The 6159-nt window shown below is 38.4% G+C and overlaps 1 non-coding gene across 1 annotated transcript; it reads right to left on the bottom strand.

The window, feature by feature from the left end:
* Positions 1–218: 218 nt before the first annotated feature.
* LOC128294848 (small nucleolar RNA R71) lies at positions 219–325 on the bottom strand. Its single transcript, XR_008285155.1, has one exon. It is a non-coding gene; the product is annotated as a small nucleolar RNA R71 (small nucleolar RNA).
* Positions 326–6159: the final 5834 nt, after the last annotated feature.

The following is a 6159-nucleotide window of genomic DNA, read 5'->3' as shown; positions in this document are numbered from 1 at the left end:
AGGATCCAAACACTTATTTAGCAAATTTTCTAGAATTCTGCGACACTTTTAAGATCAATGGCATTCCTGATGATGCCATTCTCCTGCGGTTGTTTCCCTTTTCATTGAGGAATAAGGATAAACAGTGGTTGAACTCATTACCACGAGGGTCAATCACCACGTAGGAATAAATGATAGAAAAATTTTTACTTGAATATTTTTCCCTGGCTAAAACGGCTAAATTGAGGAATGATATCTCTTCTTTTGTGCAGATGGATCTAGAAAGTCTTTATGATGCATGAGAGAGATACAAGGATTTATTGAGAAGGTGCCCTCACCATGGGTTACCTCTATGGCTGCAGGTTCAGACTTTTTACAATGGTGTAAGCCCCTTAACAAGACAACTGATCGATACAGCCGCCGGTGGAACTTTAAACAACAAAACACCTGAAGAGGCTTACGAATTTATTGAAGAGATGTCACTGAATAACTATCAGTGGCAAGTCATGAGAACAAAACCGACAAAAGCAGTTGGTGTTTTCAGCCTCGACGCGGTCACTATGCTATCTAACCAGGTAGAACTTTTAAATAAAAAGATTAATGGTTTGTATGGTTATACTCAGGCACATCCAGTGATGAGGTGTGATTCAAATGGAGAAGGAGTGCACAATACAAATTATCCATCCTTCAACCCTAGCACCAAGGAGGAACAAGTCCACTATATGGGTAATAATTCTAGACCTCAAAATAATCCGTATAGTAACACTTTTAATGCAGGTTGGAAGAACCATCCCAATTTCTCGTGGGGTGGTCAAAGAAATAAAAAACCATAACATCATCCAGGATTTCAACAACCACCTTATCAACAAGAGAAGAAACTAAACCTTGAAGAGATGCTCACAAAATTCATCTCAGTGTTAGAAACTTGTTTTCAGAATACCGAAACAGCACTTAAGAATCAGCAAGTATCAATTCAAGGGGTCTGCTCGAAACTCAAATAGGACAACTCGCTAAGTTGATTTTTGAACGACCACAAGGTAGCATGCCCAGTAACATAGAAACTAACCCAAGGGAGCAACTCCATGCCATCACTGTGCGCGATGAAGAAGGGTTAGTTGAATCTAAATTTGAAACGAGGCACGAAGCTGTGGTAAGTAATGGTAAGGATGAGATGAATCACGGTACACAAAAGCTGGTAAGTAAAGAATATAAACCTCATGTACCATATCCTAATGCAAAAAGGAAAGACCACACAGACGAACAATTCGGTAAATTCCTTAAACTACTTAAAAAATTACATATTAACTTACAGTTCATTGAATCTCTTTCACAGATGCCAAACACAGTTAATTTTTTAAAAGAACTTCTGAAAAATAAACGGAAGTTAGATGAGTCATCGCATATGGAGTTAAATGCAGTCTGCTCAGCTATTCTACAAAACAAGTTACCCAACAAACTGAAAGATCCAGGGAGTTTTACAATTCCTTGTTTAATTGGTAGTTTGAATTTTAACAATGCTTTAGCTGATTTAGGGGCAAGTATTAATGTTATTCCTTATAAAATGTTTAAACAACAAGGACTAAGGAAACCCAAACAAACTAGGATGAGCATTCAATTGGCTGATAAAATCATTAGAATTCCCAGGGGTATAATTAAAGATATGCTTGTCAAAATTGATAAATTTATATTCCCCATTGACTTTGTTGTTTTAGTCATGGATGAGGATAGTGGCGTACCTTTAATTTTAGGAAGGCCCTTTTTAGCAAACTGCTAGAACTATCATCGATGTTGGCACAAGTGAATTGATACTTCTTGTAGGAGATGACGCGATTAAACTTCAAGCTCGTGATTCTGCTAATATATCTAGTAATCAAGATGATTGTTTAAGTTCTGTTAACTTGAGTAATGTTAAGGCACAAACTTCTTTCCAGGAATCCCCTAGGAAGAACATGATAGAGCCTCATTCTAATCCATGCAACAAAAAACAAAGCGACTCACGAAGAACGAAGGCTTCAAATCAATGAACTAGATGAATGGCGAACACATGTCAAGGAGAAACCAAAAGTACATGATGAATCCAAACGACACTCTAATGAGCGTAGTGATGAAATAAAGCAATTTAAGGTCAGGGAAAAAGTATTGTTAGATGAAAAGGACCCTAGAATTGCTACTTCAGAGCTTAATACAAATGGAGCGACTCCTTTTATGGTACTTAATGTTTTCCCCTACGGCACAGTTGAGGTATATCATTCTAAATTCGGCACTTTTAAGGTAAATATTACTCGACTTAGACTGTATGTGGATAATAGAATTGACAGTGAGAAAAAGGGGTCTCAACTCCTCGAACCGCCATGACTATGCAAATATGAGGTGAGTCGAGCTTAGACTTTAAATAAGCGCTTCTTGGGAGGCAACCCGAGCACTAACACCAGTAACTCATTTATTTTATCTATTTTTCGTGTTTTTATGCAGGAACAGTGACCCACACGGCCTGGACACATGGGCGTGTCCTTGGCCGTGTGAAAACAAGGCTGAAATTTCCCAAATATTAACATGTACACGACTTGCAATAAATTCATATGGGCGTGCGACACGGCTGTGCGGACCACACGACCTAGACACATGGGCGTGTCCTAGGCCGTGTAAAAACTAGAGCTAAATTTTCAAATTTTAAACAAGTCAGAGAGTTACACGGGTAAATTATACGGCCGTGTATTCGTACACACAGACGTGTGGGATACCACATGGGCGTGGGAGAAGCGAACAAAGTAGCGCACGGCTGTGCGATACGTCCATGTGACCCACACGGCCTGGACACACGGGTGTGTCCCAGGCTGTGTGATGAATGGGCATTCAATATTCGTGAATAACGCAGGCTAAACTCAAGCCACACGGGCATGTGACATTGCTGTGTGGCCCAACACAGGGCCCTAACACGACTGTGTCCAATTTAAAACCCCTAAACCCTAAATCCCTTTCCTATTTTTTTGTCTTATTCCCCCATCTTCCTCACAACCCTTAGCCGCCGTCCCTATTCCCCTCTATTATTCCGGCCACCACTCTTCCCCTTCCGCCAGCCTCACCCTCGCGACCCCCTCTCCTCCCTATTCCCTTTTCTTTTCTCCCTTCATCTTCTATATCTTCTTTTTCCTCTACCCCAAACATTCCAAGCCCTTAACCTCTTCCATTTTTCTTCGTTGACGAGCCACCAATACCTGGTCACCACTGTGACATTCTAACCACTATCGTTTTCACCATCGTTCCCCTCTTATTCCTTTTCTTTTGTGTTATTATTATTAGAATTATTATTATGTTATGCATTCTATCTTTATCTTTTATTTAGGTCTTTTCTCTATTTTTGTGTTGTTTTATTATGCCTTTGAGTTGATGTCTATTTTGCTGCAGATCAGTTTAGGTCAACTCTATTTAGTTTAATTGCTGCTGGTTTTCTCTTAGAAGCTCCATATCTAGTTTATCATGTTTGTCATATCTGTCTCCTGCCAATTCGTATAATCTAATATTTATTCTTCTGTTGACTTCATCCCTCATTATCATTCCTTTATATATAGTTGTGGATTTAATTAGCAGCTACTTATTGGTTTTAACATAGTTACATCCATAGTTTGTCTACATCATTATTAATTCGTTACTTCTTATTTTATTATTTAATTATTTTCTGATGTGGACTCTTTTACTCTTGCAGGTTTATAATGACGAATACACGAGGCAAGAAGACTGTCATTTCCGCTTCCAAAAAACGTAAAGGTCCTGGCGTAACTTATTCGAGCGCATCGATCGAAGCTCATCACCCTCTGTTTCAATTTTCGACAGGACCACAGGACGGCTTGTTTCAGCTTCTTCGAGTGCGACCATTGGGAGTAGGCCGATGTATTGACTAAGCCGCATTGGAGTAGGTAGGACTAGCTGATAAGGTCTGTGCTTTCATTACCACTACCCTGTGGGATCGGTTCTTTGTGATTATCGAGCCCACCTATTCAGAGCTTACCTTGGAATTTTGTACTACTTTCCATCTACTGCATGTGGTGAATACCCATGATGAGGCCGGTACTATCACTTTTCGACTTGGTGGCTTAGTGAGACATATGAGCGTCCCTGAGTTTGGCACAACTTTGGGCATATACACTGATGAGTTTATAGGTGTCGATAACTTCCTTCACCTTCATCGTCACATCTATCACTCACTTTCATGCTGTTGAACTGATATTACAGCTAGTCAGATCCGTTATGACACGATTCACTCAAAGGTGACATCTCTTTCTCTGACTTTACGATACATCCATACCTTATTAGCTCACACGTTGACTGGTAGGAGAGAGAGCGCAGGAGTTGTAAGCACTACTGACGCATATTATCTTTGAAGCATGGTGACTGGTCACGTCTTAGATTTGGCATACTTCATAGCGCTTGCTTTTCTCTATTAGACGAACCGCCATAGGAGGGGACCTATCTATCTTCGCCCCACGTGACTCGCCTTGTTCGACACTTCGGCCTCTTCGACACTCCAGAGATGTCATCGACACTCACACTTATAGGCCAGATGGCTCATCAAGGAATTTCTAGTATGATCCACATGAGGATGATAGAGCGACGCCTTGGATTCGAGCCCCCTCAGTACAGACTCGTTCACTTTGATGACCAGGATTATCCAGAGGACATTACTGATGATGTCCCTCCCACTCACGAGGACCCACACCCACCGCCACCACCGAGTCATCGACCTCCTGCTACTACTTTGACCGATATATCCGAGTGACTCACTCACCTCGAGCAACAGTGTTTTGCAAGGTTCGACAGCATCGATGAGACTTTGAAACAGATTTGCCAGCATTTCCACACCTCACCTCCACCACTACCATCTCAAGGCCATCTTTCGATGAGGACTTTTGAGTCCATTTATTTTAATTCTTTTTCTTTTTATTTTTCTTTTATTTTTTTCTTAAGACTTATGTTTTATATTTTGAACTATGTTTATCTTTATGGTTATTATTAAGTAATCCCTTAATTCTCTTCCACAGTTGTGTTTATTTTCTTATTAGTAACTCAGAATCATGCCTTTCATTAGCCTTATCTACAACTCTAGCTTTCACTATTCCAAGGATTTCATCCAAAATTTAGGGCAGTTTCGCTTCTCTCCCTCTCTTCTAATATTATGCTTATATTATTATTATTTATCTTCGTACATTGAGGACAATGTACATCTTAAGTGTGGGGAGGTTATTTATATGTTATTAGAAAACCCCTGAATCTTTATCTCGTTCTCAAATAATTTCCTCATACTATTATTAGAGTGAATTCTAATTGATTTATGATTTTTATTAATATGTTTTGAATTTAATCATAGGGAATTTTGCATTGATTGTTTAAACTTTAAAGGCATTAGAGAATCAAGCATGATAAGTTGACTTTTGAGAATTAAAATTGCTAGGTTGTTTCCTTGAATTAAGGTATTATCTTGAAGTTTTGAATTTACAGGACTGACATCAAAACCCATAATTTTCCTGAAATTTTGAGCCTTTTAGAGCATATATCTTTCTTGCTCACTAATTTTATTGGTTATGAGTGTGTCAACATTGATTTGTTATTCTAGAACTTGTTTTGATTATACATGTCAAGACCACACCTTTGATTTGATATACTGAGATGATAAAGGCACTTAGGTCTTAACCCACTTACCCAATAAAAAGCCTACCCACATAATTTACCCTTAGTGAACCTTTTGAGCCTTAATCATTTTTTCTTGATTTTTCCCTTAATGCTAAACCACAACTTAACCCTTTTTGATTCATTAAGAAGTTTTCCCTTTCTATTGACTCCCTTTTTATCGAGATTTGATTTGATTAGTTACCTAACTATTTTCATTGCTGAATTATTCCTCACTATGTACTTTCTACTTTTTCTTATTAAAAAAACTGTATATTTATATTCATTCAATTATATATTGTTCTAAAGAGCTTCGATAAGTTAAAGTCAATATAGTAAGAAAAAGCTCACTTCATTAGTTCCGGATGGTTTTAATTTTGGCACTTGATTGTAATTCAATAATTAGCTATATTTTTCTAAGTTTGGTAATTTATTAAATTAATCTCAATTCTATCCCTCTTTTTCAGCCTTTATCCACACCTTTAACCCAAGCCCCATTACAACCCTGTTAAAAACCAT

Source organism: Gossypium arboreum, chromosome 6 (genome assembly GCF_025698485.1).
Source record: "Gossypium arboreum isolate Shixiya-1 chromosome 6, ASM2569848v2, whole genome shotgun sequence".
NCBI classification, from domain to species: domain Eukaryota; kingdom Viridiplantae; phylum Streptophyta; class Magnoliopsida; order Malvales; family Malvaceae; genus Gossypium; species Gossypium arboreum.
Note: the sequence above shows the minus strand (reverse complement) of the source record. Positions and strands in the feature narration are given on the sequence as shown.